The sequence below is a fragment of the Crinia signifera genome, chromosome 1 (assembly GCF_055691185.1).
Source record: "Crinia signifera chromosome 1, ASM5569118v1, whole genome shotgun sequence".
Classification (NCBI taxonomy): Eukaryota; Metazoa; Chordata; class Amphibia; order Anura; family Myobatrachidae; genus Crinia; species Crinia signifera.
Window position 1 is genome coordinate 274,657,692 of NC_139217.1, and position 9,080 is coordinate 274,666,771.

The following is a 9,080-nucleotide window of genomic DNA, read 5'->3' on the forward strand; positions in this document are numbered from 1 at the left end:
TCAAACTATTTCTAATAATAATAATAATATATGGGCATTACTTTTACTAGTATGTATTAGTGAGGTTAGACTTTCATTTTCAATTTTATATAAAATGTATTAGAGCTAAATTTATTGAGACTCTTCCTTTTGCACAACTATAAAGCATAATTGTATTATCCTAGTCCCACTAACAGGTGACTCTGTAAAATGGAGCAGTTTATTTGTGTGTAGGCGAGAGAGGATTAGGCTGTGGGAGGGGATTAGGGTAAAGCACTAAAAGGAGGGGGGTTAGGCACTAAGGGGGGCAGGTTAGGCTGCAGGTCCTGAGGGTTAAGGTTAGGTACTATTGGGGAGGGTTAGGATGAGACAGAAAATTAGGCATTAGGGAGGTAGGGTAAGGATTATTGGAGTTGGGGGTAAGTATACTTACCCAGCCCCTGTAGGGATTTTCATTATCGAACCCGCTGTTGGTCTTCTCACCGCCAGCATCCCGACCAGCGGTCACTCCAATGTATTCCATATATGTAATAAAAGAATGGATGACACAGTAAATCTAATTATAAGTCATAACTGAATTAATTCAGAATAATTTTTCAACATAAACAATCGCTAGGTATAAAAAGTTAATGGAAGATAAATAGTTAACTAATGCCAAAATGACAATTTAATAGAAAGTCATAGACTGTATTTTGTTTATTTCAGAGATACAGTATGAGAAAAACACAGAAAAGCTTATTTATTGATTACACTGCAAATATTGCACCAAGTCGCATTTTAGTGAGTATAAAATTGTCAGGTAAGTAAAGTAAGCTACTGTACTGTGCAATGGGACACATCCCCAACCCCCTAATAAACACTTTCAAACAATATTTCACACACTTGTATTTGACAGATTGAGATGGTCACTGCAATAAGTCTCAATACAACTGATGACAGACACATGTGGAACTAGATGGGAATGAGATAACTGGGGAACGCAGTATCCGGTATTCTAGTACTAGCTATTGTCTAGAAAACTTTAATGGTGGCTGGTGAACAGAAGACATGCAAGCAGTAACCAATAAGGTAACTCAGTGTACATTAATCCTGAAAAACGTTTTAGTTTGCTAGAGATCGGCCTCATCACGCAGACTACATGACTACATTCCATGACGTATTGCCAGCTGAGGTATAATGGGGGTCAAATGCAATAAAACTATGATTTGTATATTTATTGAGTGAGAAAGCTGGGAATTGCCTGGACTTCATCCTGTAAATTTGCGACTGGAGGCCTGGAAAATTGGTCTTAAAATACACAGAATTATTTATTTTTTCTTAACCTTGCTTAGGCTCAATTAATGGTCAACAAGCTATATGTTATAATGTGCTACGTGAGTCTCCTGGAACACTTCATATATCACGTCTCATTAGCTGTGAAGCAAATCTTTAAAATGTTTATGTAAAAGCGAGCAGTGTACCATTAGAGCTGTCTATTATAGGGATCTTTTTGGGATGTGGAGATGTTTCATAATGGATATGAGTGTATCTACTGGACTGAGACAATTTTTCATGCTCACAATGAGCTGCACTGGATATGTAATAAGAGATATATGCTGACTGGCAGGGGCTATTTTACCTTTAGCACATTGAAGAAACAAAAATGCAGGAGAAAGTTGGTGAAAGAAGGTTGCACCTTTGTTGATAAGTCATACACAGGTGAGAAATGGCAGGTAAAGTCTAACTTAGGAGACCAACATAAATGATTCATATGCAATGAGTGTTTTGTGTATTCTACCTATGCCTGTGGGATCAGCTTAATAGAGTGAAACTCCATTAACCCTCCATGGCTCCCCTAGCATCTGTGCTGGAATCACGTTTATGGCCTGCCTACACTGCAGTATGCATCACTTTGTTGGCTTCATTCCACAGCTGTCAGATCTGAGGTTTCTTGCTGAATACTGGTTCAGTAGGAAGCTAGCTTGGCGTAAATAACTCTTGGGCATGAGGTTAGAAATACACTAGGAGGCTAAGACAAGAGGATGCTGGGAAGTCTCAGTAAATATGTTCTGTGACTTTCTGTTGGGAACAGACTGGAACTGAGACCAACATGTTAGTTCCTAGTGCTGGGAGATGGCGGGAATGATTGTGGGTGTCAGTGTTGGGTCTAGTGATGCCACGATCACCACAGAGGCAGACAGTATGATGGTGAAGATGCTGCCACATAACAGGATGCAAAACTTCTGTATCTGATAACAGCTACAGTATATTGTGTGCATCCCCTTTTTCTGCCAAATGAGTTCCCTCACATAAATGTGTTGAAAATGTGGTGAACTTATAAACCATTGCATTAGCCCTATTTCTTGTTGATACCTTCTTCTTTAATGCATGACTATCTTTGTAATGTCATTGGGTGTGGTTTTTGACTATAGAGAGAAAGGTATAGGGATGTGCAAGAGCATTATTCAGCAGCAGATGACTCACTGCACTATTAATTCATTATAATTTGTGCAAATTATAGCTATTTCCACCATCCCTACCTCTATAGGTCCAAGACATATTATCACTCCACAGCTGTCCTAATGCCTGCAAACATTAAAAAAAAAAAACACTTTAAAAGTAAACCTCCAGTACTGCCACATAGCGAAAGTGCCTCCTACAAGCTTGGAGTGGATCTAAAATTCGGCACCACAGCTTCTACTGGTGTGGATGTCTTTGCAACCAAATCTCCTCCTTTGCTTGTCTTATACATTTTGGACTACTGTCTTTGGAGGATTGACTGTATTTTTGGTCTAAATAAATAGGCCCATTACCAATGGTGTTTCTGTAATGGGTACAGAGTGTGCAATACACAGGAGTCCCTGGGTCCAGGGAGGCTCACACCGCACACTCTACACTCATTTCTTCAACACTCACCCCTCTGCAGTCCCACGTTGGCAGCAGCAGGACTGCACAAATCACCATTTAATACAAGCGTACTAGAAAAATACTGGGAAAGTGGACACAGTTCCATTTGGAAGGAAACCTCTGCATGCGCACTAGACTTTGGGGGGTATTCAATGTTGGGTCATGGCTGTCGGGCCCTGTGACCCTGTCCCATTCTCAGTCTGCTTGACCGAGAATTTGCAGGCGGGATTCAATGTCCCGCCTGCCGTGGGCCAATAAGGGGGCGTGGCCACGAGCTGTGTCCAGGAATCGGCGAGCCGCAGCCGGGAGCTTGTCAATTCCCAGCTGTTCTCAGCAGAATGAGCCTGACTGCTTGTGAAGTCAGGCTCGTTCTGCCAAGATCCCCTGGTCAATGCTGTCGGGGAAGACAGCATTGAAAAGGGCCCTGCAGCCATCTCCCCCGTTGGGAGATGGCTGCAGGAGATTGAATATCCACCTTAGGCAGGGCCGTCTTTTCGTATGGGCTTAATGGGCACCTGCCCAGGGGCCCCAGATGTATATGGGCCCTATGCTGATAGCTGAAGATCCCCTTTTTCCAGAGATACCAGAATTCTGAAAATCGGCCCTGGGGAACTGGAGATATCCAACTTCAAAGCAGCAGTCCACATCCGACCTGTTAATTGCACTTCCCAGTCATATTTCTCAGGTTCTCTCTGACTTAGAGTTTTTGACGACACTAGCGGCTTGTCTCTATCATGCCGAGAACCAGAGATATCAGCCTTCCAGCAACCGGTCCCTGCTCCAGCTCCAAACTTCTGGTGTACAATTTTATATTTTTGTCAATGGATTGCTCTGGCTCCTGAGCTCTGATCCCCAAGTCCCCAGCACCTCCTGAAAGTTGGGACTCTAGGTTTTTATACTATTGAAGGCTAAGAAATCTATTTCCAGATAATGGCAATATCTGCAGTCAAACAAGCTGCCCTTCCACCGGAAAATGACGAATATTAAGCCCACTCCATTATCCAACCCTCCCTATAAAACACCCCCTACCTCCATGGAAGTCATTTACAAGGGACCCTTCATTCAGCTCAGTGCCCCCTTCCACACATTAGTGTTCTCCCTCCCAACACCTGTGCAGTAAAGGAGTAATTAGCAGAAGTTACTGCTCCAGGTCCTACATGTTAAGTGGAATATAGAGCACCCCCTGCCACCTGTGGGACATCAAAGCTGCTGCTTATAGCACCCCCCACCCCTAGGAGGGGAGAATGGGTAAGGGCCCCAGTGCATTGCTTTGCCCAGGGGCCCACACTGTTGTTAAGACGGCCCTGCCCTTAGGCACAGTTTTAGGGTCTACTTATGACTGTAATGCTCAGTGTCTGCTGCCCAGCTGGCTAGAGAGGAGGGGGTCAAGACGGAGGCTGTACACAGGACCTTTCCTCTATTAATATTCCCCTGCCTCTTACTCTGTATCAGATTTCATAAAATTCCAAGATAATGATTTATACAGCTAGAACATTCAATTCCTGCTGTTTATTTAACACATTTGGCAATATTAAAGATTTTATATCACTGCTGATATAAAATATTTTATTTAAAAAATTTACCTTTGAAACTTTATAGGTGCTGCCGAATGATACCCATTTCTCTGGCAATGGTGGACTGTTTATTCGCATGAATGAGTTCCGGGCTCTCACATGTGCAGTGGACTGGAAGTCTGGATTTGGACCAAGAAAAGTTTTCAAAAAACAAAAGTATAAATATAATTCTGAAAAGTAAACAAGAAATAGATTAAGAATTAAAGAATAAATATTTATATATTGTAATTAAATAAAAATGTGTTTGATTCAGGGTTTTCTCAGATAGCAATATCAACAAGAGGATTGTGGCAGAGACCCTATTTTTATGGAAAACATATTTACAATATTTAGTTTTTTCCCTACAATAAATGGAACCTTACGTAGTATAATAAATCACATTACATTTTCTTCTATTTTACCTGATTTCCCAATTATACCGCCGCTCTGTAGGACCCCTAAGATAATACTACTTAATTTGTAGGGCTTAACCCAGAAACATTAAATGCCAACGTATGCTATCAAAGAGAAGTGTGCTCCATTTGCTGTAAGAAAGGAAATGTAATTTGCAAATCAGAACCTAAAGCAGGCAATTAAATTGTCATAGTATTCAGAAATATGCCCTCAATTATCTGGTGTCTAATCTTTTAGTGACATGTGGGATAAAACTTACAGTGTCCCAATGATATGGGCACCATGGGTTGTGCGAGTATCATTTGCTCATGCCCCTCTCTAAGAGATTCAGAGGTGGAACAAACTCTCATTTCCGCATGCATATTCTTAACTTTGTACAACATGGTGAGCATGATTGGCTTTGCCCCCTCTCTAGAACCACAGCCCGTCTGTGCTGCTGCCAGGGCCGCGGTATTGCAGTATTACAGTGTAAGTCAGACCCGACACAACTATTTGCTTCTGCATTCGTGGGATCCATCCAGGAATATTACTGCATGGCCTGGCTCTTTACCCCTTCTGGTGACCAGGCTTGGCTCATGTGCTATTGCAACTCCAAGACACTGAACTCAGTATCTGGTGCCATTTTCTCTGTCCTTGGCTGGCTACATACTGCAATGCAGCCTGCAGTGTGACTCTGTGTTCGCAACTACTTTTGTGGTACAGTAGTGGTGTCCTCCTCCTGCTCCTGTCTTCTTGGCTCCAACTGGCAGCCTGGCCTGCCACAGTGTGCGGAATAATGTGTAACAGGAATTATGCTGTGTGGTATAATGTTTAACAGGCATTGCGGTGTGCATTATAATGTTTAACTGGCATTATGGCATGTGGTATAATATGTAATGGGCAATACAGCATGTGGTATAATGTGTAATGGGCATTACAATGTGTGGTATAATGTGTGATTTGCATTACAGTGTGTGGCATAATACGTAATGGGCATTACAGTGCGTTGCCTAATATGTAATAGGCATTATAGTGTGTGGCATAATGTGTAATAGGCAATACGGCTAAATAGATTATTATCATCATTATATATTGATTTAAGTAGCCTGGCTTTGTTTGGGCTTGGGTGCGATCTGTGTGGCCTACTGGGTCACTGTGTTGGTCTTCGTGTTTAAATGTCAATGTGACTCCTTGAGCCAGCCAACTTAAGCGTAGGAGGACAGCGACCATTTCTGTGGTAACAAATGTCTGGTCGACTTTACTAACTTTAAATACATTTAAAGTAATGACATACAAAGTAACACCTATACACAATGAATTGGTGTTATTTTTTTATTTAGAAAGACTCGTCTTCATGGTTAAGTATTCAGATATGTTTTTCATTAAAACCCCATGAATAAATTATTTGAAATAGTTTGATTCATAATATAATAATTTGTGAAATGTTACATTTAGCAGCAGCAGATTTCTTCTGAAGACCTGTAATGTCAGGCCGGAATGATGATCAGTGCTTGCACTTACTGTTTTATTTATGTTTATCACGTATACAGTATATTATGCGAGGAATATATTTATAAAGTTTGCGGCCAATTCCAAGTCGTGTGAATTCATTTAGCCATCTAGTGGTTACTTGGTGATTAAACTGAATGTGTGCTAGTTATACAGTCCTGCTTTCTCTTTGTGTTTCTTTAGGGAACCTTTAATTGAAAGGGAGGGGAAATGATCCCTTAATAGACACAGTTTTTAATTATAGAACCACAAAGCCTATACTACCATTGCTATTATAGAGATTCCAATGACTTTGAAGAACCACATTTTTTTTCTTATAATATTATCATGATGGTTCTATAAATGTAAACATATGTGTAAGGATTTGTGTTTTGCTCACGTGTATGCTGATGACCCTGCCTTGTTATATGTGGACACAGTTCCACAGTTCTCGCAATTAGTTACCCTGAGGAAAACCTATGAAACCTATGCCTTCATACCCATGACAAAATAATACTATTATTGTATTATTGTATGATGAAAATTGCTATCAATGTATGCCAGCGGCGTAACTATTAAATCGGCATCCCCCTGCCGAAAATGTTTGCGGCGCCCCCTCTCCCCGTAGGGTAAACAAACACACCCCCCCCCCCCCCGTCATTGTACAAAATGTCACACAACAAAACAGCATATCATTAAATAGTATATACATTTATGGGTGAGATCACAGCTATACTTGCCAATCTGTTTATTTTGTGGATGCCTATAGCTGTTATACAGCTTGCCGCATTCAAGAAGCCCTTCTGGCAGGATTCGCCTTACGCTACCACAACCGAGTGAGAAATAGCTCCTATGGGTTGGGTACGTGATCTCAGCCTCCGGCAGCCAGAGGAGAAACAGCGGCATTCCGATGCTGAGGATCCCAACACCTTCTATGTAAGTATTCAAACCCTATACCCTTGTCCTCTAACCGTCCCTACCTGCAGCCTATCTTATATTAACTGTACCCCCTTCGTGTCTAACCCTAATCTTATCTCCTTAGTGCCTAACCCTGACTAACTCTCTATTCAGAGTAGATTGGAAGTAGGTTTTTGTCAGCAGTCAATTAACCTACCAGTGTATTTCTGGATTGTGGGAGGAATCAAGCAGAATATACAAACTCCATACAGTTAGGGGGGAATTGAACCCATGACCTCAATGCAGGCTTCAATGGATACTTTAAAAGCAAAATGTAGATACTGAAACTAATTAAAGAGAAGGTGTAAGCATGATAGAAACTGTATATTTCTAATTTTTATATTTTTTTTCCCTTTACTACAAAATTTACTGTCCATTTTATTTGATTAGTTTTGCTAACAGCCATTGACCTGCATTGCTATGATGTAGGAGACAGTAAGACTAGTGTAATAACATATTTTACAGGATTCTTACATCATGAATTATTATGAAGAAGAGTATGTTATGCTGAAATCTATTGTCCCAAGCCCTGCAACTGCTTCTGGGCCAGATGCACTGAGCTTCAAAAGTGATAAAATGAAGAGTGATAAACAGCCAGCCAATCAGCTCCTGCTTGCCATGTCACAGACTGTGTTTAAAAACTGTCAGGCAGGAGCTGATTGGCTGGTTGTTTATCACTCTCCATTTGATCACATTTTTGAAGTTTAGTGCATCTGGCCCTGTATCTCTCCTTACTGCTCAATAAATCCCCACATTGTCAACAATTTATAGTTGACATTCCAAAACCTATGGCTAGAAGTAGCCCTAAGGTTACATGGAAGTTTCCACGAAAGGCTTTCAGACGATTAATGCCGTCTCTTCTTATTTACAAATCCTAGGTTAGAGGTGGAGGTACAATACAGTAAGCAATTTAGTATTATCTCTGGTGTGGGCAGATCCAAAACCAACTGTAGTCCTTCTGTAAATCCATGCAATCATTTATTGTGAAATGCATCTGCTTTCTGTGAGACTGATATATTTGTGCCTTGGTAATAATATTGAATATAGTATAGTAATAAAATGGTTCTTTCTGTCTAAACAACAAAAAATATGGGCAACATCAGTTATACTGTTACACCCATGCAGTTGGACCAAAAGTCCAATGCTTCCTAGAGCAATACATAGCAATATCGTGATATCAGAAAAAAACAGACGGTTGAAACCTTCACATACACAACCAGAATCCTGACTTTATCAGCTTGAGGTACAGTCATGTTAAACCTCCCAGAGACTAAATGTATCCATTATTTGTTGCCAAGACTGAAATCAGGAAATAGTTATCATAGTAACATATTTACATCATGTATCATTAGTGTAAGGAGTGCTTTCCTACTATTTAATTAGAAATGCTTGTTATCTGTTGCTCTTAATCTTCAATTTATTTGAGAACATTCACTTAACTGGATTAGGGGTACTTTTATATAAAGCAGAATTACAAATAGAAAATCCCATTAAATCCCATCAGTATAAACTAGTTATTCTAATTTTGGCTCTTGGTTGGAAACAGGTCTGTCATGTTCTCTCACAACTACATGAACCCAATTTATATGAGATCAAGAAATTATTTATACATACTGTATAGGTTATTTTATTTTTCACTCAAGGATTCGAGGAGGCCAACATTTGGAAGGCCTCAGCCTGTTTTATTTTGTGCCATGCCCCCAGTAGAGTGCAGAGATTGTTACACCCCCAGATAGCACCCACTCCTGTCCCTTTAACAGATATCCCTATGGCTATAGATGTGCACCCGCCTTAACAGAGGAATTGCAGTATTCGTTACTCCAC

At 40.6% G+C, this 9,080-nt stretch overlaps 1 long non-coding RNA gene across 1 annotated transcript in view; it reads right to left on the reverse strand.

The window, feature by feature from the left end:
• Positions 1-2,491: 2,491 nt before the first annotated feature.
• The window catches only part of LOC146028431 (uncharacterized), a 38,119-nt gene continuing 31,530 nt past the window's right edge, over positions 2,492-9,080 (reverse strand). Inside the window, exons 2-3 of the long non-coding RNA XR_014455222.1 lie at positions 4,449-4,609; positions 2,492-2,544 (exon numbers count right to left, since the gene is read on the reverse strand). This is a non-coding gene — a long non-coding RNA (uncharacterized LOC146028431). The remainder of the gene's footprint in view (positions 2,545-4,448; positions 4,610-9,080) is intronic.